We start from the raw sequence: 24,652 nt of genomic DNA, 5'->3' as shown, positions 1-24,652 counted from the left end.
TACATTCATTGCTGGTGGTTTCATCTTGCTATAGCTACAGTATGTTTCTTATCCTTCTTCATGATAACATAGCTGTATGCATACACGTGTGGTCTCACACATGCACTTATATACTCATGGTTTACCAACTGAAAATAATTATGCAGTCAGACCCAAACACTCACCCACGCACACACACACAACTCTAAAATAGCCATGTCCAAGTGCACATTCCTGCAGTGGACTTGGGGGGGAAAGTTGATCCAGGAGAGTTGGGAAAGTGGGACCTCGCTGAGTGACGTCACCCCTCCTACTCACACACACGCACACACACCTCTCTCTCTCCTGGTTTTTCTCTGCCTGGGGTTTCAGTCCGTGCTCGGGTCTCGGCAAAGAGATAGATAGAGAGAGAGAGAGACAGACAGACAGACAGACAGAGCGAGTGAGAGAAGGAGAGACAGAGACAGAGTGAGGGAGAAAGAGAGAGGGGGGAGGGAGAGAGAGAGAGAGAGAGAGAGAGAGAGAGAGAGAGAGAGAGAGCGCGAAGGGGCTGTGTGTCCCAGCCACACAGCACTCTTCAAACACAACCACAGTCTCGCCACGTTCAACTCAATGAAGATCTAACGAGCGCAAAACAGACAGAGCCCCAAACCAGAGAATATATCATACACACGCTCCACGTGCGTGCTTTGCGTCCTATCGCCCCCCGAAGATCGTTGGTGACGGACAACTCGAGGAAAGAAATACGAGCGAACAAACCGGGGGGGAGAAAAAGAAGAACCTGAGGACGGATTTCTTTCCTCCACATTATTTTATTTCCCCAGGACTAGACTGTCATTGCTGGATGTAAAAAGAAATTTAAAAAAACTCCACAGAAAATAAAGGAGAGTTTCAAACTGACCGCAAAATGGTGATAAGGTAAGACTGTTTGACGTGCGCGTGAGTTTTGAGGTTGTGACAGTCGGAACTGAAGTCGCTGCCGCAGTGATTTCAGGTGTGCGTAGAGCCTTATGAAGTTGGTTCAAACATATTAGCTGGAACCAGTTACACCTATTTAAACTGCCTTTATTCTAACAGTGCGTATAGACTATTTGCTGGTTGACGTGTTGAGCGATATAAAGGTTTAAATTATGTGCCAATAATTGTTTTACGCAGAGTTTATTATTGTGAATGCGCGCAACCTTGAATAGGTAGCGCTGGCCGAGTCATATTACGATATGTAAAACGCCACATATAATAGCACCAATAACTGGTTTATTTATGTATTTTGAATATGCATTTGCACATAATTACAATGGTGTATGCGCAGGTAAATTATTTTTATCGTGTGCGTTTTTTGTTGAGGTTTGAAGAGGCGACTAATGTCCAAATCTGTTTAATTCGAATAAATTCTCACCGCACATCCATGTAAATATATTGCATTGCTTCAATAGTGCGTTTTGAAAAGGCTACACTGTGATCAAAATAACAAAACCCGCCAGCTCTAATATGTTATTTTAAGCTCACTGTCATGTAAATACAGTTCATTTAGTGGACCCTTTTGTGGAAGCCTTTTTCAGCGAGTAGAATTTTTCAAAGTGCATTCCTGCAACTCTCCAGAGATCTCTCATCTTATCCGTCTTATTTTTAGAACACGTTTTTTTTCGCGGGGGTTTAAAGTTGACTTTGCTTTTTTAAATTTTAGTTTTTTAAGAGCTCACATGTGTCAAGAAGATGCAAAAATATATATCAGTGAGGCAGAGACAGTGTCAGAGTCAGTCACGCAACATATTCTGTCAATCAGGTGAAAGTGGAGCTTTACTTCCAGTAGAGCTGTGCACACCACCTGTGCTCAGTGTGCCGGTTGGGCCACTAGGGGACTCATTCTCCTCAGCCAGTGGGGGGAATGCAGTACAGAGGCTACAAGCCATTAAGAAGGGATTTTAGGCATCATGTAGAAAACTGTTTTAACAGATATAGTGGTTGCCAAAGCTCACAACATACTGAAAATGTATCCATCAGCTTGTTGAAATTTAAGGAATTTACAGTATGTGTGGAGGCATTATGGTGTAAAACAATCTGACCACATATATGTATTGTAGTATATTGCTGTCTGAACCAAATGAAAGGGCGGTGATTGAAGGCGGAGAAGGCTAGTGAGGTGTTCCAATGGCCAGTTAGTGTGTTAAGTGTTAAGCATGCAAATTTCCATGCATGTGTGTTTGCTGAAGCCAATCCCAGTATATTGCCAGTAAGCATTCTGGGAGAGCACTTCCCCAGTACCTCCACTGTCTACCATGTTTTACAGTTCCCCGCTCAAACAATTAGCACTTGCCCAATTTTGACATGGCGCAATTAGAGCTGTCACCACACGTTCGATTTCCAATTTCGCTGTTGCGACAGCAGCACTCAAAAGAGGAGACAAAATGGATATGCATTAAGGTGGTGCTCGCTTAAAGTGCTGCTTGTCCAAAGTCGCTGAAGAGAGCAAGTCATAGGAAAAGCGGCACTGATGCGGCCATCTTCTCTCAAACCCCTCAACCTTTACTCAGTGGTGCTTCTAAATCCTCCAAAATAACGTAGCTTTTTGTGGGAAAAAAATAAATTGTGAAAATGTAATTCCATATTATAGTAAAAAGGAAATGAAAGGAGAAATGAGTCAAGCTTACAGCAATGTGCGTGTGTGTGCTTGTGTGTGTGTTTGTGTGTGTGAAGGATACAAACAGTTCATGGCATGCAAGCCATTAAATTGAAAAATGATATAAGGCTTTAGAAAGTGCCTATAAGGGAGTTGGGCCATTTTTGCGTGCCTGCCGATGTACTTTTTTCTCCAGCTTTTTGTGCCTGAAGCACATTCGGAAATCATATCCCACATTTTTGACAGTGTCTGGAAGGGACACCGGGGTATTTTCAAGACTGAATGTTAGAGAGAAGTCAACAATGTCTTTCATATGTCCTTTTTACTTGTAATACTTCTCAAATGTACACAGACCTGACTAAGTATTCTTTTTTTTTTTTAAAGCCGCTAGTCGATATGCAGGTTAATGTTAAACTCATATATATAATCTCTATGACAGCAGTTCATTTAATGTAACAGAGACATCATACAGGAGCTTTCAACATTCCCTTATCCAAGTCCTTTTTCGGCACAAAGCCAAGCCCTCTTACAAACAAGTGTGCCTGCACCTCACAGTCCCATTGTCTTACACAGCCAAGTAGCTCTGACTCACTGGTTTATTTTCAAGTGCAGACAAAAAGAGCGAGAAAAAAGTTTTTGTGTGCTTACGTGTGTGTGCCTGTGCCTGTATGTGTGTTAGCAGCACTTCAGGAATTCCAAGGCCAGGGCCCCTATTACAAGTGTGGAATGAGAAATCAACACTTACATTACAAAAATGGATACGTAAACATAGAGGCCACAATTATCAGGCGCCGTGGTGTTGGAGCTGGAGGAGATGGAGTGCCAATAGGTCTGTTAGCAATCACCCCCCTCACTGCCTGCCCTCTGTAATCCAGTGGGTGTACTCTAGCTTATTTTGTGCCAGCAACAGCCCTTAACAACTACCCACTGACTGGCAGGCCGGCTGGCTAGCTGGCAGGGTGGGTGGTTGGCGAATGCAGGGGAAGTTTGACTGGTAGAGGTCATGTTGGAGGAAAAAAAAGCAGGATGGTAGCAAGGTGCATGTGTCATAGCAGTGTTGGTATGTTTACTGTACATTTGTCTATTTTTGTATATCTTGCAGTTTAGTTTCATGTTCATCAGGCGATGTGTGCTTCTGTGCATTAGGGTCCTCCAGTCGACTACAAACCCGCTTCACAGAGGCCGCCTTGATGCATTGTGACAAATGAGAAAGCAGTTTGATTTCGCACAACACTGAGCTGCACTCCAGCATAATGAAGTGATCATGACTTTACCCTTGGTTCACTTTGGCCCCAGTCCCGCTGTGTTTTTCCCCTCTATTCAATCGCTTCACTCACTTATTTACTTGGCAAGCATTTCCTCCCGTAACCTCTAGTACTGCATAACTAGCGTCAAGGGTGGGTTGCTTGATAAAAACCACCGCTACGGGGCATTGGTTTTACACATAGGGGAACGCTAGCAGTTTTTATTGATATTCAAGTTGCCACTGGGTTGGAATAATAAGAAGCCTATTTTCACGCCCAGGCAAAATCACCTCTACTGTCCATCACCCTGTCAGGGCAGAAAGCTGAGGCGTAAATATTATTTGGCAGTGGAAGGAGCACAGGGCTATCACTGAGCTTGTTCTTTCCTATTTAGTCTTTGTGTTGCTTCCTCTCTGTGCTTTCTCGTATTCTTCTATACTTCCTTCTGTCTCAGATTGGTCTCATCAAAATCATGGGGAAAAAAATTCCTCCATTTCATCCTTTCATCCTGATTTCCCTACATGTATCTCCCCTCGGTGAAATTGACTTGTATGTATTCCAACACGCAAAGCACGGTGTCACTTCCAACATGGTTCAACTCAGCATTGGGGCAGGACGCAGTTTGAACGCTTTGCCTGGCGGCTCTGCCTCCAGGCTTTGCATACGGGGGGAGTACTGATGTGTCAGAAACAGGGAGGACTGCCGCAGCTGTCCTTTGCTTGCAGATTGGGTTTCAGGAGATATGATGGATGCCAAACGCCTGTAGCCAGTTGTGAAGACATGGAGGGGGAGGGAGTATGCTGGTATGGATTTGGATCAGGGTCAGTGGCACTGGCAGAGGATTGGAATTCTGCCCTTGAACTCCATTTTGGATCATCCCCCATGTAGCGACTAACAGCCTGTCACTATTAGCACTTTGAAAGAGTTAAAGCAAATTCAAAGAAAACTGAAGTGAACGCTAATAATTCTGGTTTCAAATATTGCCAGAATGAAAGTGATGGGGTATAAAAAGGTAGCTCGGCGATATTTTTCAAGCATTCATTCTGATTGTGTTGCAACCCAAAACATTATTTCTTTTTTATGCCCTTCCCATTGTCTCATTTCCTCTTATCTTAATTTTTTTGGAAAGGCTGAGAGCAGAATCCACTGAGGTTCATTTGAATAACGGGCGGAATGAGGAAATAAAAGCTGGAGGAAGAAATAGAAGTGGCGGTTGGCTCTGTGCATTCATGTCACACAGCTTTATCAAACTATTCCACAATAGCAGCCACACAAGTGATGGAATTTCAATTAAAGTATGACAGTTTTAGAATTTGTTTCTGCTTGCCAGAGAGTTAGCAGGGGTTGCGTTTCATGGGTGGGGGGGGCTGAGGGAGTGGCCGGCGGGGAGGGTCTCCTACAGATGATATATTTCCCAGTCTATATTCTCTATCGTCTCCACCTCCCTCTTCGCTCAACCCACCTCCATCTTCCATCAAAAAGGAATGACTTAGCTGAAACACTTTTTGTTCAGAGGCACTCTGCGGTTAGAGCCTGGAGCCGGGCAAAAATGGGGTGTTATGATAAAGGTCTGTGCGACAAGAAGTCAAAAATGGAGCCTTTAGTTGATAGGCTCTTTTCAAGAACAATTACGCTACCTGCTGTGCCAAATAGAGGGGTGCAAGAGATAAGTGCAAGGGAGGGCTGCTCAGCTCAGCCTGGTGGGTAGCTCGTAAACTAAGGAAAGAGCAACATATATATATATATGACCCTCTGGGACTGTAAACTGTTCTGGGGCTGAATTTGTAACACGCAATTTTGCAAACACGAGTATGCACACACACGCACACTCACAATCTCACACACACACACACACACACACACACACGCACAGGGATGCAAAAGACTGTATACAAACGATAGAGCTAATCCTAAGAACAGACTAAACACAGTGTTTGTTGCTGCTGCAGCTCTCCATAAAATAATTCCCATAAAATACTAAAACAAGACATGACTTTTATCTTAAATTAAGCTTCAGAACAATAGTGAAAGAGATTTGTTGGGCATTTGCATTTCCCAGACTCCAACTGAAATTGGCAAAGAGGGGAAAATTCCATTAAAAAGTGCAGTGACATTGCCACATAGCAATTTCACGAATGAGGAATGCATTTAATAGTGGATGGATTTTTCATAATTTGGAAGTGTTTCCCCAATCCATGCCATAATTCTTGAAGTGACACGTGTTGTAATGGGATCCAGTGCCTCCAATCCGCTTGCAGAGTCTGGTACCCACATTACTGGGAGATGTTTAAACGTATGGATACCACACAAGCAAAGTGAGAAACATGTACAGAAAAAAAAGGCACTTCAGTACTGATTAAATCAGCCTTGTGTAAATATTGATTCTGTATGATTACTCATTTATCGTTCCCCATTTTTTGAATCCAAATTTAAATTCCTGCATCCCTGCAAGGTTAGGAGTCAATGTTTAAATTCTGTGTAACCCCGGCATTCTCCCTCTACTCAATCTGCAATTATAGCTAGCTGCTTTGAAGAAGCCAGGCGGAACTAAAATGACTTTTCATGTCCGGTATAATGACTGCCATTTGGAAGCGAACATGGAGAGAGAGGGTGAGAGAGATAGAGCAGCGAAGGAGAGAGTGAAAAGAGATGGAGGGAGGGGCAGAAGGAGGGAGAAAGGGGGGACAATCAGTGGATGAAAATGGCTTAGGTCACCTCTGGTTCTGACCAGACCGCCCAAACCAACCGCCTTTCCCTCTGTCATTCCTCTCAGATGAATCCAACACATTTTGGTCCTTTTCTTCCCTCCCTTTGCTGCTTACTGAAACTTTCACCCTCTTGTCCCTCTGTCTCCATCGTCCCTGCCATTGGTCTTCATTCATTTGCCATCAACGGAAGCTTAGCAGCTTTAAGGCGGATTACAAGATGAATTGCACTGAGCGAGACGCCGTATATTCTCTTTAGGGTGGGCCACTACTGCCAAAGGCCAGAGCTGAGCGCCGTCACCTGGGCTAGCAGCTGGCTATCTTTTACACTTCCCTCGCTAATGAGGCCAGACAGTTGTGGCTGAAGTTATAGCGCAGGCTGGATGCTGTGTTGGTAATCTATTATTTAGACTCTCGTGGGGAGGCTGGTCTCAAGAATTTCATGCATGCATTTTGCAAAGCAAATGGTAGCCCGGGGGGAATACAGAGCTCTGTGTGGGAAAAAAAATGAGCGAGTATTAGACATTAATGTGAGTCGCAGCATTTCCCTGTCCTGCCTATTTCAAAACCTGCCAAGACCTGAAAGGAAACTTTTAGGTATTTTGTCAGTTTTTTCATCATACTAGAACAGGAATGTTGCTCATACAGATGTGCTTCAGTGGTGCTAGCGATGCTGACAACTCCATCCGAAGCGTGAGCCTTCTTTGTCTTTTTCATTCAGTGTTTCATCCCGTCTACCTTCCTTCCTTTATTTCTTCCCTCGTCGTGATATTTTAGGGATGACAGATGAAGGTTGTGCTTGCGTCTTCAAACAGCAGACACAGAAGAACGGGTGTATCTTTCCGCTCCTTTTTCATGTATATTTTAGGAACTATTTCAGAGGGGTTTCGGAGAGTTGCATCACGCTGGTAGAGATAACACTGCGCAGACGGGCCTTGTTTATATTTAGTCAGGCGAGAAAACTATGGCGCATATGACCCCAACTATGTATTTATAGAATAATACCAGTGTTTAAATTTCCTTTCGTATTGGGGGCTGCCATGGCAGTATGTTAAAACATGCATTTCCAAACACTCCTGCCTTTTTAGGTGGACCAACCAAGTATTATAGAAGCATACTGGCCTGGTACCAGTCACAAAATCAGCAAATAAGGAATCAGTATCCACTCACTTTTACAGCCCCATGAACCCATTTGGTAATTAACTATATTTGGACCTGTTTATACGCAAATCCACTGGGAGATGAGATGGCAACAGTTAAACATAGAAAGGCAGTTTTAGCCAGAGCTGTTTAGCAGACTTAAGTTACTCTTAAATGAAGTTCATGCAGAAAGGCTCAAGATACCACAAATAGCTCTGAGTTAAAGATAGGCATAAATAAGCTACACATACCAAACCCCATGAAGTCACCAAGTTATTTATGACTCTGCATGTAAGGCAGATCCGCATCATGATTATTTAATGTTGATATTTGCGCGGGCGTGAAATAGGCCATGAGACGAGGAAAGTCAAGTCATGAGAGTTATAGCAAACTGATCCTGTCATACTGACATGCCACAGTCACAGCCACATTATGCAATTCCATTCATTGGCCAAAAGGTGCAGCTCACAAATAGAAATTTTACAAGTGCAAACTCCTTCAGCCATCCATGACATCCTCAAATCCTAGAGGGTAGAGCTAACAAGACTTTCCGTGACCTCTAACACAACGTTTTTACATTAAATTTCTCACGCCATTCAAGAGACGTCCATGTCAGGTGTAGGGCAGGGTAACCCAAACCGTAACACTTAATCCTCCACCTACTCCTACCTTGTCCTTGCATGTGTTCTCCCATCGATCTACCCTAAAGAAACATTCCAGAGAGTTTTAGCGTTGCTGTAACCGGACCCCATCATGCCCTGTGAGTGTGTTTGACAGTGAGAAAGGGAGAGTTTGTACGTGGGAATTGGAATGCTTGGGTACGGCCTCTCCTTTTCCCCCCTCCAATCTGTGAAAGTTTAACACAACATGCTACTTGGGTTACATGATGTCAGGTAACACATAAGCCTGGGATCAGGTCCCAAGGTAGCAAAGGCTAATATGAGGTTTGGTTTAAGATGGGATGACAAAGTCTTGGCCAGTGAGCTTTAAAAAATGACGACAGCAGTAACAATACCTGTACACTTAAAGTGATACCGATACCAACAGATCGATACCAATATAGGTACTTCAGTTCATACCTTTTTTCTTTTCTTCATTCTATAATTATCATGTGAATGGAAGAATTCAGTTGAGCTAAATGCCATCAACACTCAGGATGACTGGCTGCAAGCAAAACCAAACTATAAGTCATTATTTTTCTAGATCTGGGTGCAAAATTGATCAAATGTAGACACTGTTTTACTATAGGACCCATTTTCAGCCCATTTCCTACCCACAGGAGCCCTACATACTAATGTTGGCTGGGTACTGGGTTATTTTGGCTGATACCTTAAAGGTATTGAGTACCCATACCCAGCCTTGGTGACTATGTACACTACAGGTAGGATTTCATAAAGAGAGCGCTTGTGGAATTAGCTGAGGGTAGTGATAGGGATGCTAACAGGCACACATATACACATGATTAGCATGCTTATATAGGAACGAATTAAATGACAGTTTGAGAGTAAAATATACAGACAAGGCCACAAACCAAACAAGAGGAAAGTGGGTAGACTTTTATGGACTTAAACACTATCTATAAAGTGACTTAGATACACAACTGCATGGTTTGAAGGCAACTCGGGAGGAAAAAATTCCTGCAGAAACATTACCCCCAGGACTGTAGTTGAAACTGAGATTTAGATCGACTGTGAAATGGCTTACTAGCTTTAAGTGTCATCCATAGTTGATGACTTGCCTCAGGTCTAGACAAGGGAAAAAGATGTCAATTACAGTAGGTTTTATTTTAGAAGTATTAAATCTGAGAGAAAGCTAATATGCATCAAAAAGAAAATGTGTGGATGGATGGCAATTTAGCTGTTGATGCTGGCCGTCACACCTCAAGCTTTTAATACAGCAAATGGATTTTCTTTTTGCCATAGCTGATTTTCATTCCTGTGACAGTCCAAGAGGAGTGTGTGTCTGTATGTGCATTTTACAGTGCTCTTTGTGTCCCAGTCTATAGAAAGGTTCATTTGGTAGCCATGAAAACACATTACAATGCAATCCCTTCCTTCCCCTTCCTTCTGCTCTCTCCCCCGTCTTCCCACCCTCTGCCGTTATTTGGAAACCTTCCCGACCGTCTATTGTGATAAGCTAAACACAAAGCTGTGAGGAGGATGTCCTGCGCTAGCTGCTAGCCATATTGTTGTCTTGCTCCTCCGCTTGGACTGCCAGCCTGCATAACACTGCACCAGGGAATTAACCTCTGCTGCTGTTTCTTTCATATTGTATAAATTTTTTGCAACAGCCACTCCAACAGAGCCGCGAGGGGAAAAGTACTGTAAATGTTGCCAAATTACTGACAGCTTCTCTCTAGCCTAACTGCATAAATACACAGTGAATGTGATAAACAGCTCCGTCTCCCTTGCTTGTGGCTGCCTCTAGTGCAACCTTTACAGAAATAAAAGGGCATGACATTTTTTTAAAGACAAGTTAGTTGACGTGAAAGTGGGAAGTTAAATAAAGGAGAGTGTAGTTCAGTGAATGGGACATTACTATATTGTCACAGTTTGTGACCTTTCCCATTTGTTCTGACAAGCCAGGGTTTCTCTCTGTCAAATGGCCTAGGCTGTTTGTAAGCGATTCCTCCCTTCCTGTCCCATTTTTTTCCCTTCATATTTGCCATCTGCAGTGACTGCATGACGCCACAGCTTCGGTGTCATCAGTGACAACGCTCTCACACACACACAGGGACCAGACAAGAGGGAGTGGAGAGGAAGAAAAGAGGGGAGACAGAAGAGACAGTGAAAAAGAGAGCTCACTTCGGCCTTTAATTGTGTGTCTGAATGTCCCAGTGGACTTCATTACCCAGGCATCCTAAGAAATCTCACTTGTTTGCTCTTGGAAACATGTAAAAAGTGTTTGTAGTTCTTTTTATGTCTCTACAGCAGCGTGAAGTGCTTCAGTTGGGCTAGTCAAAATTTCTCTGTAGCACAGATCGAGGCATATTTCAAGCAGACAGTAAAGCCAAGGATTTCTTTGCAGTAACAAAGTTTTGATGATTATGTGCTGAGCTAATGGATCTGATGGCTGCCCTCAGCATGGCCTCTGTGCCAAAATCTTTTACAGCAGCAGAATTGAAGGACATTCACATTTAACTTTAAATAAAATATTAAAAATTTGGCTTGTTGTTTGGTTTAACTAGGCATTTATTGAATAATCTGACAAGAAACTATAAATCTGGCCATATTTCAGTAGTGCTAATGGACTCTAAATGGCAGACTGACTAATGTGTTGTGACCTGGTGCTGCTTCCATCATAACAGTAAAAACAAGCTAATTGTTAGGCAATAAAGTGCTGATTATAAAATAACTTTACTCACTTTTTGCCATAGAAAATGCTATATAGTATTTCAGATTTTAAAATATTCTTTTTTTTTTAAGGATAGAGACATTCGTCATTTCATTAACTGCCATGTTTGTGAAAATAGCACCCTTTATTTTACGATGTAAAGACAAATATTAGTGACGGGTTCAGCTTCCGTCAACCTTACCGGAGGATTGGAGGTAATTTTTGACTTCATTAAATCTGAGGCTAAAAATCTACAGCATCTCCGCATAAAAACACAGCAGGAGAGGTGATTATCTTTGGAAATTAGCTCACTCATTTAGAGCTGTGTGGATGCAGATGCCTCCGTTCAATGGAAGCCTATTATTCCAAACGACTCTCATTAAGCCATAGTGAAATAAGGCAAGCTGTGGAAGCAGTGAAATAAAATCTTTAGACTGGCTGTGCAGAACTCGGCGGCGGTGAGCTATGCTGTCTTCATTAAGAGCTCTGACGTCAGAAGTGAAACGCAGAAAATGACTTGGTGTAAAAGAAAAATTGTATGCAGCTGATTTCTACCTCTTCAGCTCTATAGGAGGTTATTTAGTGTTTGTGCTCCGAGCCGAGGGAACCGATAATACAGTCTGAGCTTAATGAGTGAGTTTACCTAATACTGAGGAGCCTGAGTCACAGCTGATGTATAATTTCTGTCTTTCAATGTAGACCTGCTGATCAGAAGCTCTTTTGAAAAATATTCATACCAAGCCACTTTCCTGATTTGTCAAGCTGTGCTTTGCTGACTCATATGACACGAAAGAGATCACATGCTCTCACCATGGTCTAGGATCCTGGTTCCCACAGACCAATGTGAAAATCCACATCCATCCTAATGCCATCTGCTGTCTCCCTACAGCAGACACTTCTCTGCCACTGCTCAAGTCCCTTCCAGGTAGGCATCATCACAAAAAGCAAAAGGCTCTGTTACGTCTTCATTAAGTGCCGCTTTTAGTCAGCTAACAGCATAGATTGCAACATAAAGTGTCATCAACCTCCTCTGCTTCCCAATAACCACTTTTTTTTTGACATGGCACAAGACAAATGCATTAGGAGCTAATTCAGGCCAGACCATCAGTCATTCATGCATTTTGCAGTCGATCCCTACATACCAGTGCACACATGGATTTTTGGTGCTTTGTTTGCAATATTTAAAATCTATTTGTAGTTGTTGTTTAATTGAGCAGTATGTAATCAAAGGTTCAGTATATAATTCTAGGTTGGTGGTTTGGCCCAACCAACCAGCCAACCAACCAACCCAAGGTCGTCAAATAATGATGCTTTCAGTTGGTGGTTAACCCTTAAATAAATAAAAGAAATTAATAGTTCCATTACTGCTTGATTATCAGTTTTTCTCAAACTTTTCAACACCTTTTGTTTCTTGGGTCATTAAGGTCAGGTCCGTTTAGGTTCACATCCAAAGCAGGTTTGCCGCGGGTCACTGTGTTAGTCTGAAAGGGGTTTTAGTGATGCTCACAAAATTTTGCATGAGCTTTGCAACTACAGTAGAAAAAAATTATTTGCATGTACTTAACTTACAAAAACGAATGGCAATACAAATGGACTACTTCTTCTTAAAACTAGAAACATTTATTTAGAAGTAATGCAGTTGGTTTGATCTGCCCCTGCTGCTGTCAGTGGCTACTGACAAGTGCTGTAGTTCTTCTGATTTTTTCAGGACTGTAGTAGCATACATGACAGTATAAGCCAATGCTGCATAACTAAGCACCATGGGGGCATACCGCATCTGGAATTATTTTTCCCCAGGATCCATTTCAAGTGTTTAACACCAGGGGAGCACAGTCAGACGAACGAGGGAGGAAGGAAGATTAGATGGACTCTTGTCAAATGAGGAAAAATACTGATGGGTCTCACGGCTCCCTGCGGTCTTGAAAACACAGCAGGTGTACTTCATTTGCATCTCCCATGAGCTTACCTCCTCCCTCTCCCATTTCCGTTTATTTATGACAATGGCCGCAGGTGGAAATCGCATGATTGTCAAATCGCCCTAATGCTGAACAAGGTTCTGTAACATATGCTTGCACACACACACACACACACACAAACCCAACAGAGAGTCTGTTTTTAGAGTGTTTCCCAGTTTATTACTGCACTATGATAACCTCCATCTGCAGATTCATGTGCCGTTTGGCTGAGGCCCTAAACATCAGTAGCCTGTATGAAGTGATGGAATGTACACATTAAAATTCGATCTCCTGCATCAGTACATCCAGTGCTGGTCAGGACGGCGACTATAAATTGCTGGCCATTATTTTCGATTAACCACACTGACACCATGGCCCATCACATTTCTTCCCATTTTTACCCCCTGTCACAGTGGCGCCATATTTCCAGCGCTGTTTCATTTTAGATTGTCCCGAAGCGTGATAACACAGACCAGCAAACCTCGGGACACAAGCCACCGGGCCATCTTATTAATGGCAGAGCTGCGATAACAGTAGTCGTCCACGTCCTCGCTTGGTATCTCGATCTTCAGGCACATCCTTTCCAGGGCCAGAAGAGCAGAAGCGTCATAGCGGGGGCAAAGGGGCGATGACTTGACAGTTTATCATCGATATGCTGGGAAGGTTTAATTCCCTGCATCCCCAGTTCAGCATGCAGGATTCCCCAAACAGTGGTTCAAAGGCAGACACAAAATGGCTGTCTCGGGCCACAATGGCAATGTGAACTTCCTCGTAAAAGACTGCCTTGAAACAGATCTGTGTTGGTCAAGGTTTGTGTCATTTCAGAAACCTTATAAGGGAAATAATTGGCAAATAAATAAAAATAAAATGAAATAACCTTCGTATATTTGTAGACCTTACATGTTTATATAAATGTAGGCAGTGTGCATGTTCATTTTAATGTGCCAGATTTGACAACCTTAAAAAGCTTCAAATCACATTAAAAAATATGCAGATAGGATGAAGGCAGAAATGGTCAGCTGCCAGCGAACATCAGGGACAGCAGATGCACAACACAAGAGGAGCAGATATATGATACTATATGACTATCAATTGCTCATTCTGTAAAATAATGGCCAGTGTCCCAAAGCCATAAACCAATGCCAGAATTTCAGTGTTATCAGAATTACAGTCATTCCATTACCCTCATTGTTAAGCCATTAAATTACACTCATTCACCTTACTGTCTAACATTAGGTTTAAATATAGTTAAGGACAGCTAATATTAAAATCATTGATAAAGCTTGGGGTCAAAACTCATATGGAAAACAACAAGTTCAAAAGGGCAAGAGAGTAATCGGAATCTGTGGGAACAATCTGACTGCTAAGCTTTTATTTTGACAGAAACAAATTGTTGTGTCTGTGTGGAAAGTCCTTCTCTTAGTTCTTAATGAGTTTATTGGTAATCAATATCCCTCTCTCGTCCACTGGCATGTGTGACACTAAGGCCGTGACCCAAGAGGGACCCTTAGATGGTGGAGTTGAGTGGGTCAGTGACGGTAGGTAGTTTGTTCATGCTCAGGCAGACAGGGATGCACCAGTAGGTGAGTTAAGGGCAAGTAATGAATGAGGCTTTATCTTGGCGCCATTGCTGTAGGGTTTTTTTTTCTGGTGTAACTGGAAGTTTGTCTTCATAAATAAGGAAATCACCTTTCATATTTTGTCCTCTCGCATCCCTCATTTCTTTCAAGGCGTTACATTTCTTATGCAGTCTACAGCACATGCTAACAACTTTGGCTTGCGACCAGTTCTCTTTGAAACCTCAAAGAGCTGGGTCTGCGGCCCTGTCAAACGCTGCACAAAATGCTAGTTTGCCTGTCATTCAAAACGTCTTCCTAGAACTGTTCGCCCAGTGGTTCTGTTAGCATCCTGCTGACACGGAGGCTTTTTTTGGGAGTGTTTTTTTTTTCTTTTTTTTTTCAGGAAGATGGGGCCTGGCCTCCCGTTGGGGGTCACAGCAGTTGACCCTTCCCTGGCGAGCTCTCAGTCTGCCGGCGATGATTTTATTCAGCCCCACTCAGTAGAACAGCGGGGTGTGACCCGGGTCGATGTGGCACTGCCAACGCTGATTCCATTGAGAAACCCGAGGCCCTTTGAGAGGCGCTGATCAAGGGTGCCGGATGTTTTTGATTCACACTGTTGAGCCCCTGTATATTCAACAGTCAAATCAGTCTGCTCAGATTGGGTTTGTTTTTTCTTTTCTGGAAACGTGTTATTCAACGGAGCTGGCAGGGTGCTATGGAACTTTACTGTCCCTAGAAGAGATATAGTCTCTCTACACGTCAAAACACACTGTATATGCAGATCATTTAAGATCCGTGCCTTTTGTTATTATTTAGCCTGATACAAAGCAGAACAAAGGAGGGAGAGAAGAGGATATCTTGCAAATGAAAAACAATTGGGCCAGGTGCCAGACTCAAGTCAAGCATGTGAGCTCAATAAAGCACACTGTATTGATTTGCGAGTTATTCATTATTTGTTTTGGATGTAGAGAAAGTTCTTTGGAAAATGATTTTGGTGTGCAGTTCAGACTGTGAAATAAATGGTTTGACAGATCATCAATGACCACAGAATATCATAGTAAATGGCCTGATATTGATTTATTTCCCAATGCCCCCTCCTTCTCTTCTCATGAGCGGTTATGCTTAAAGCAAGACCAAGCACTCTCCTGAGTATTGGATTTTTGTCCACCCTGCTTTCAAATGTGAAAATGAGGATTTATTTTGTCCTGCTGCTTGAGTGATGCTTATAAGAGGAGCATGGATTGAACTAGATGAATGGAGATGGAGAAAGGATATACATCACACTGCACTTAATATCTCCCATGACAACAAACAGCCTTGCCGGTGGTAATATGCAAGCATCCAGACCCTCAAAATGCAAAAATGGCAGCTTTGTTTACTGCATTCAAAATAAATGGCCGAGGCCCCGCTGTCACTCACAGATGGCACTTCCTTTGAGAAAAAAAAATGCCGAGCCACTGACTCGTAATAATGCGTTGGCATGGCGGCAGCCATTTTGCACAACCTCCGGAGGCACTGATCGTCACAGAGAGGCGTTGGCATTGTCTTGGCACCGGCCCGACCTCAGGCTCGGAGTAGTAACTGATAGCCAAGCTGGAGCTTGTCAGGCCTGACGCTTATCTCTTTTGACATCTGTCCACACCATCTCTCTTCCCTCGTCTGTTGCCGGCCCCAGAACACTGACCTTGGGATCTCTTTCTCTGTTACTCCACTGCCCCGGACCGCCCTCCCCCTCCTCCTATGTCCTCATTTGGCACTGCTTCTGTGTGTGTTGTTTTGAGGCTATCATTTACCCTTTTAGACCTTGCTTTGTGGTCAGACATGACTTGCAAACTGATGTTCAAGCACTGACAAGCCCCCCTGCCTTATTGGATTCCTGCTTCTGTGCAATATTGAGTATTCATACTTAATGTCTGTTATTGTAATTGTATAATTTTTAATAAGTCTGGGCAATACTGTTTGTTTATTTAAGATTGATTTATCTTAGATATTTATTTTAAAATTACATCCTTGGAAGAAGCTGATAACAGAGACGTTATGAAAGTATAAAAAGGAAAAAAATAAGAAAAGTGGGTTTATTTTTAAAGATAATTATGTAAACCATGGTTTAACTCAGTACTGATTTCTTCTTGCAGATGGTATGAGGTTTTGTTTTTTTTTTTTGTTGCCATTTTATGTGTTTGTGCCAACAAGACAAAAAGAAAAATGGGGGAAAAAAAGACAAGCTGCCACACACAGCCTAACACTGACAGGCTGGCAGGAAATGTCTGACAAGATGTGTTGTGAGGGAGTGCTGCTGCCGCCGGAGTGCCGTGTTGCTGTTCGACAGCCTAAAGAAAGGGTCAGTGTGCCAAGCACATATGGCATCCAGAGTCAATTTGTGTTACGGCTGACAAGAAAAATATGTCGATCAGCTTTTACATATGCTGAAGTGCTACCAGTTCAGAAGCTAATCATTTCATGCTCCTCTCTTTCCATGCAAACCCCCTCATTTTAGTGAGTCAAGGGTGGTCTTGTTAGTTTGTGTGTTTGCACGAAGCAGCTGAGATATTATAAGCGTTAGTTAGACTCCCACACTGCTTGCAATCATAGAGCATTTTTGCTGAATAGTTTTCATGCCACTGAGTCACCACTTTAATCAAAAATCCACAAATCGGTTGCATTTTACAGCAGGCTGTATTGCATTTTCCCGGGCTGCATTGCACATCCTTTCACATTATGCTCCTGTGACTCATCAGCAGCCCTCACCCCTGGCGTCCCTTATGAGGTAATTAAGCCCCTGGTTGTTTGTTTAGCTGTCTGCATGTGTGTCCTGTATAAAACACAGGGGGGGCATATGTTCTTCCTACCATAAACCCATTGAAACAGCGGGACATGAGTGGTGAGGAGGGGTCGACTCTGCATGTGTGTGTGAGTGTGTGCTCTAATTAGGCAGGCAGAAGTGTATTAGCCTCACTGGGCAACAGCCAGCTGGGAGCATCTGGAGTCGTCTTTCATACTCACCAACTTCCCCTGCTGCACACATACTTGTCCGCACACACAAACGCGAAATTAGAAAAGATATCCATGGAACAGCAATGCGATAAGAAAGCGTAGGTCAGGCATGACGGGTCATATGGACAGCTATTTAAGTCTGCCACATTTTAAGCCTCCCTCACATCACAGCCCCCCACCCGTGCCCTGTCTGGAGTCCTTGTTTTAGAGTGACGGTGCCACTATCACGTCTCTCTCGAGACTGGAATGCCAACAGCAGAGAGGGGAGGACCTCGTCCATTCCCAGCGTGCACTCCCAAAGATGCATCAAAGCCGTCTAAAAGGACCAAAGGAATTTTGTTTAAAAGCGAGGCCAGTATCTAAAGAAATCCTCACAGCCTTTTGTAATCACTTTGCTTTCTGTGTTTGGATTTATTAATGGTAGCTGACATGGCTATTTTTTGCTTTTATTATGGTCAGCGTTTGATTATTTAATTCTTTTAAAGCCACTTCTCTTTGCCAAAGAAACTTCAGCAGCTATAAAAACAGTAGAGCTCTCTCAATGACATACTTCAGCTGCTCCCACTCACTCCATTCCCTCTAATGTCCAAGTCAGGTTCCTGCGTAGGTGCACGCTCACAGCTCTGCGAGATACATCACTTCCTGTGTATCCGCTAAATATATTAAAAGAAATACTGCTGTCAGGCAGTGTAAAGGGGAAGAAATAGCAGATACTGAGTTGGCACTCTCAGTATTTCTCCTGTACGGAGAGCTCAGTGAGCCAGCTGAAATAGTGTTTCTCTGTGCTATTGATTAGCTGGTTAGGCCATGAAAAGCCAGGGACAAGACAGCCACTGAGCTCCCTTCCTCTGGCTTACCGCTGCATGCTAGTACGTCTGCTCTCTCACTTTTCTCTCTCGCTCACACTTTTATGCCCCCTTTTTCTCTCCATTTATCCCAATCCTCTCTACGTACTGTATTTGTCACCCTCATTCTTGTGTGTTTTACTATTCCGCTCACAGAAGAAAAAGCCCCGGCAAGCCGCTTGCCGAGTTAGATCACAGGAACCCAGCTGTTCACAGTCAAGGGCCGCTTCTTTTATTAGCCGTCAGTAGGCTGACCTGGTAGGGCATGGAGAGGGAGAAAGAGTGGGTGGCAGGAGGAGGAGCGCAAGGGCAGTGGGGGGGCACAGATTTCCCAGCTGTTAGTCCACAAGCTCTGCCCTCCTGTCAGAGATGAAGTAGATCAGCTGAAACGCGAGCAGAGGCGAGACAAGACAGCTGACAGAAGATGGATTGAGATGGTCCACCTCAAGGGTGATAGTAGTTGCACACAGACTACCAAACTCTTAAGTTTTTTGTTGGCTGAGGGCTGTAAGTTTTGCACACTGCACCACTGGAATGTACAGTGGGATAAGGCACAAGCCAGCAGGCGTGCAATGCCTTAATACCCCTACAAATCCCCCACTCCTGCCTCAAGTCCCTTTTATTTTTCCCTACCATCTCACAAACCCATGCCGCCTTTCAGTCTGTGGAGGACTGTTTTACTAGTCAGCCAGTTGTCTGGAGGGACACAAAGGACCTGAGTGTAAAATTATATTTTGAGCTATATAACCAGACCTCCATTGTGCCATTTTTACGATATTATTTTCATTAAGATTGCAGGGTTGGTTTTCTGTCTTTGTTGTGCCTCCCTTCTATCTGCTTCAATTCTAACCACAGTGGAAACAAAACCACTCAAAAGAAGTGGCAGTGATGAGAGCAGCACAGAGTGCTCCCATTTTGTATGATTAAATTTACTGTGACAAACAAGCACACTGTGTTTTGGCAAAACATGTTGCAGCAGGAACCCAGAAACTTCACAATTTCGGGGGAAAAATGCACCCCACATGAGGTGTCCAAAAGACTTGACTCGAGATTTGAGAAAGGGTCTTCGGCAAGCTTTCGCCTAAAGTCACTTTTGCGCTCAAAGTGCTCAAGATGTCTGTATTGTATTTGCATATTTATGAGAAATGGGTGTCACAGTGATTAAGTTAACTGGTAGCCAGTTCTGCAGAGAGTGGATAATGAAATCATATAAAATGTGAAAGTCAAAGGACATTTTCTTAAAACATATCTCTTTCAAACTTGTGTCAGAGTTTGTGATGTTCTATTAGGAATTTGGCTTCAGCAAGATGGACAGATAAAATTCATGTCAAAAGAGGGTACAGCAGCTGCTACAACTGTTGGAAAGATGGTAAATATGGCCATTATGTTGTAGATCTTTTCATTCTAGCACCCCATGTCAGGTTAACTTAAACTAAAAAGGAGCAGTGTGTAGAATTTAGTGGCATCTAGTAGTGAGGATTTCAAATTGCAACCAGCTGAAACTTCTCCTATGTGAAGTGTGAGCTCTCAGTTAGAAATCCTTCATGGTTGAATGTTCAGGAGCTTTGTACCAGGAGCCATATTATTCGCAGAGGTCTCGACAACGACAACAACAAAAAAAACGGACCCGATAATTTAAACTGGTACAAACACTGAACAAAGCAGTTTAATATTAAAAATCAGAGTTTTTCCAATGCTGTTCTGGCTCGTTGCGGAGGGACTACTAATTATGGCTGTTGACGCAAAAAAATAAATGGCCCAATCTACAGCCAGTGTTTGGTTTGTCTGTAGAAACATGGTGGTGCAACATAGCATACTCCCTGGATAAGGGCCTGCTCTATGTAAATATAAACTTCTCATTCTAAGGTCACAATAACATAATGACTCTCATTTTCAGGTGATTATACACAAATGAAAACAATTATTTTTACCCCCTTAAACTCTACACACAGTGGATCTTTAAATATCAAAAACTAAAGGATGCTTATCTATATTATCATGCTCAAGGATCTAAAGTAAAGATAAATCTGTAGTATCAGCACTCATTAAAGATATTTTCACCCCATATTCATGTTGTGCTTAATAAACATGGAAACAATATGGACTTCATTACTAAGTGCTTGAGACCAATGTAGCTCAGTGGCCCCAGACAAGTAATTAGAGTTCACACTGAGACCTGACTCTAAAATATAGTCATTATCCCAGCAAAAAATACAACCTTTCCAGGTCACATCACTTTGTTTGCGGCAGTAAAACAAGTTTATTTCTGCATTGAGCCACCATTATAGTAGCCCCAATCCACTTGCCAGCATTTTATGGAGCACAGAGTGATTGGGGGCGACTGAGAGATTCAATAAAAAAGTGGTAACACAATTGGCTCAACACAAGGTAACCGCACGAGAGTGACAATTTTTGTGTGGAATTTGTGCTCGATTATAGTATCATTTTATATACCAGTGTATGCCATGCGTGTGCAGAACAGTTTTCATCACCCTAATTTAACAAGCGCCTCCTGAATGAAGCCCCAAACGAGGGCACCAAATTCTTTACAGCCCCCTTAAGAGCTAATCAGCCATCTTGCAATGAAACACTAGAGTTTATATTGGGCCTCCTCACACAATAGTCCCAGTGTACGCTTGTTGTTGAGCACAAAGGTCTTGGCAAGGATGAAACTCATCCCTTTGCTGTCTTGGTGATTACAGAAAGCAGACGGGAGCAGAAAAAAAAGTCATAATCTGAGAGGACAAAAATGAGGTCCAAAGTATTTTGGGGAACCACGGGCTGGACTGTGGACAGAAGTTTCTAACAACAATGAGAAAATGTCCCTTGAAAAAATTGCCCTTGGAATGTGAGATCAGCCGTGAATTTTCAATCAACTCCACTTTCCTCCTGCTAGACTTCTGAATCAGCAAAACATCTTGTAAATATGATGTCTAACCACTTTTCAGGGACGCCGTTTGCAGTGCTCCGTTGGGTTGGATCTGTTTTCTGTTTAAAATGTATGATAAAGACAAACATTCCAGTCTATGCCAGTGCTTTGTTAAGCTTAAATTGAGTTGTTGTAATATTGAGCGGTTTTGTATAAGATTTGACCGTTTTGCCAAGATGTTTGTACACTGATAATTACATAATGAATCTAGTCAACGACAGGTCTTCACAACAGATTTTTCCATATATCAACATCTGAGCAGATGTTACTAAAGACGATAAAAAAGATCTAATGCTCCTTAAGCATTTGGTGACTCAACTGTGACTCATTTTGAGCGTTCAAATTTTAGTCATCCATTTGGACCAATCCCAATAAAGTGCTTTCCCTTGTTTTTCCCAAGAGGCACCACTTGAATGAGGATATGTGGGAGGATCCTGCTCAAACTGACTTTCAGCATGAGACACAGGCTGTACTTTCAAAGACTATACACTTCATCAAACACACCAGTGAAGGGGAAGGGGAGGATGACCCCACTCACATATACACAACACTCCTAGCACCATCGCCAATTTATCACACGTAATTTCCTCCGCTTTTGACCTTTAACCCCCTCCCTAGGGCTGTGATTGTATTGAGGGCAACCTGCCACTGTCTGAACTGTCTGTCTGAAGCCTCCCCAGAGGGACACAGCGGTGTTTGCAGGAGAAATATGCTGCTTAAGCCACTGATGGTGAATCCACCCTTGTGCCCAGCATGTGTTTCTGTCTCCGTGTGTACTTCTATCATTGTCTTCTCAGCCCTCTAGTGTTTTATGCATGCTGCTCATTAGCCAGACAATGGCCACTTACTATGAAATGCCGCTCAGGGCAATATGTCAGAAAACCCTTGGGATGAAAGAAGGGGGGGTGGCAGCAGAAGGCAGTGTGCTTGGAAAGAAAAAGGAGTAAAAGGAAAGAGAGGTGAATGCGAAAGGAATGACAGGGAGTGTCTATGGACAGCTTGAGAACAAAAGAGACAATGTGTACAACAATTGTGGGGGGGGGTTCATGTATTTCATTATAACAATCCCAGAATAAAAAAATCAGCAAGACCTCAATTCAACCTGCCTTTCCAAACAGTGACATTACAAGCAAGCCCAGTGAATTAGACTGCCATGACCTCTTGTGCTTCGGAGACCTAGAACAAGCAACTGCTCCATGCATGCACCAGCCGCACCGCTGCAGCCCTGACTGAGGCACTAGCTCCATCCAGTGTATGCTGGCTCTCCTCCCCTTACATCACCGCGTCTGGAGGCGGAAGGTGGGGAGGGGTACAAGATTAATGATGGTGCTAACCGCGTATTTATCATCCGGCTGGAGAGTAATGCGACACCTTTCTAATCTGAATATATTTCATTGGGCTGTTATGGCACTCAGCCCTGGGCCCCATGTATGTGTGAGTGCCTGTGCGTGGCTGCACTTGTGTGAGACGCTGGAAGTGTATTTGAATGTTAATCATATCTGCATAAGTTTGTGCACGGGAATGTGTGTGCTTGTAAAGGCATGAGAGTAGTGCGATACCAACCGGTCGCCATAAATGCTCACGCTATCTACCCTGGCAAAACGGCCCTGTGGTAATTAGATAAAGATGAAGTTCCTCTTTCCAGCACGCTGGGGCCACGCTCCCCAAGATCCTCTCCCCTGATTCCCAGCTGCCTTATCAGGTGAACGCCCTACTTCCATCCTCCTCTCCAGCTCTCCCTCTCATTGTCCTGCTACTCCTTTTTGGCACTCAGCAGAAATCAAGATTGATGTCTCCCCAACAGAGATAGAGAGATAGGGAATGCACAAGGCCAAGATGGGACCTGATAGGGCCCACATTGGGCTGCTGCCCATTAGATTGGCTCCACTGTCACCAGGGCTGCCAGAACTGTGGAGGAACTTTGGAGTAGAAACTACCTGGTTTAGAGAATTATTCTGCCATGGGTGTTTTCAGACAGGGAGCAGATGGTTTGTCCACACTTGGTAATGCAAAAGACCACACAGAAATGCTCAATTATGCAATAATTTGGCTTTCTTACATTATGTCATATTTACTGTTACCCTTCTAATCCATGAATCTCAAAAGAGGGCAGCGGCTGAGAGTGTGAAATCTGTTCTGCATATATTTTCTAAATCTATTCTGATGTTTGGTCCAACACATGGGGTCAAAATGTGGTCATGCATTAGAATCAAGATAGCATAAACATAAGATGTAGCACTGGTCATGGGAAAAAGGATTTTCAAAATTCAGAGACAACATAGACCGTCTGAACAAACACTGGTCCCATCGATAATTAAATGTCTAAGTCCATAGCTAATTACAGTCATTCACAAGGTACAGCCTTCGTCTTAAGACAGTCTTTGTACTCACAGGAATCTCAATCTCAGGCATTCACAGTATCGAGCATACAGGCTTACATTCTAGTCAACAATCAGCGGTGACAAGGCTGTCGAAATTTTATGCTGGAAGGGAGTGCACACACGGGCACGCTTTCTCGCACAAAGAGGTTTTCTCTCGGAGATTATGTGTCTTGCTTTCTTGTGTACCCTTTGCCAATCTGCCATTTATGCAAGTGAATGTATTTCAGACAGCGGAGCTTATTGCGCGCTTCATTGTTCAAGTTCATTGTGAGGCAACAAAGGGAGAGAGGGAGTTAGACGATGATTTTTCAAGCGAGAGATTTGGATAAAGCATCCTACCTAGTAACTTACCTACCCAGCTACCCATGCTTACATTTAAGCCATCACAACAGCAGCAGCTCCTCGGACACCTGATACAAACTCAACAAGATTATTAGAGGCCATGGCTCAAGTTTTAGATATGTTGACAGCAGCTTGTGTTGTTGTATTTGCTTTAATATCTCAATTAATTTGGATTACATGAATAGTATGCTGTCTCTCCCCATTCTGACATGTTGTCAGGATCATCAAAGCCAATGTTAAAGAAATGGCTTGGATTCAGAGTTATGTAATTTTATACAGAAATAAAAGCTTTATAAGGGCCAAATAATGTTTTAAAAAGTTACTCTACCAACCTGAGATTTGTCCATTTATGGTAAAAGTAGTGAAGCTAAGTTAATGAAATTGAAACTGACTATTTGCTAAGATAAAAATTCTGATCATTCATTGTTCAAATCACACATCTAATGTTATCTTATTATATTTACATTGAAATAATTTTGTAAGTGATTTTTTTTTACTGTCCAAAGCCATGCTTTACCAAATGGCTGAACTGGCCTTTTGTGGTAAAAGCAGTGATGTTTGGATAATACATTTACATTTTTATGAAATAAAAAAAAGAATATTTTCTGTTGTTAATACCAATTAAA

General features: G+C 42.9%; 1 protein-coding gene across 19 annotated transcripts in view; it reads left to right on the top strand.

Annotated features, from left to right (window-relative positions):
• The first annotated feature begins 464 nt into the window (after positions 1 to 464).
• The window catches only part of LOC121961980 (receptor-type tyrosine-protein phosphatase delta-like), a 139,262-nt gene continuing 115,074 nt past the window's right edge, over positions 465 to 24,652 (top strand). For all 19 annotated transcript variants that reach the window (XM_042512137.1, XM_042512128.1, XM_042512134.1 and 16 more), the window contains exon 1: positions 465 to 897. The gene's annotated coding sequence lies outside the window, so the exon portion shown is untranslated. The remainder of the gene's footprint in view (positions 898 to 24,652) is intronic.

The sequence above is a fragment of the Plectropomus leopardus genome, chromosome 23 (genome assembly GCF_008729295.1).
Source record: "Plectropomus leopardus isolate mb chromosome 23, YSFRI_Pleo_2.0, whole genome shotgun sequence".
NCBI classification, from domain to species: domain Eukaryota; kingdom Metazoa; phylum Chordata; class Actinopteri; order Perciformes; family Serranidae; genus Plectropomus; species Plectropomus leopardus.
The sequence above is the reverse complement of the archived record's forward strand: the minus strand, read 5'-3'. Positions and strand labels throughout refer to the sequence as shown.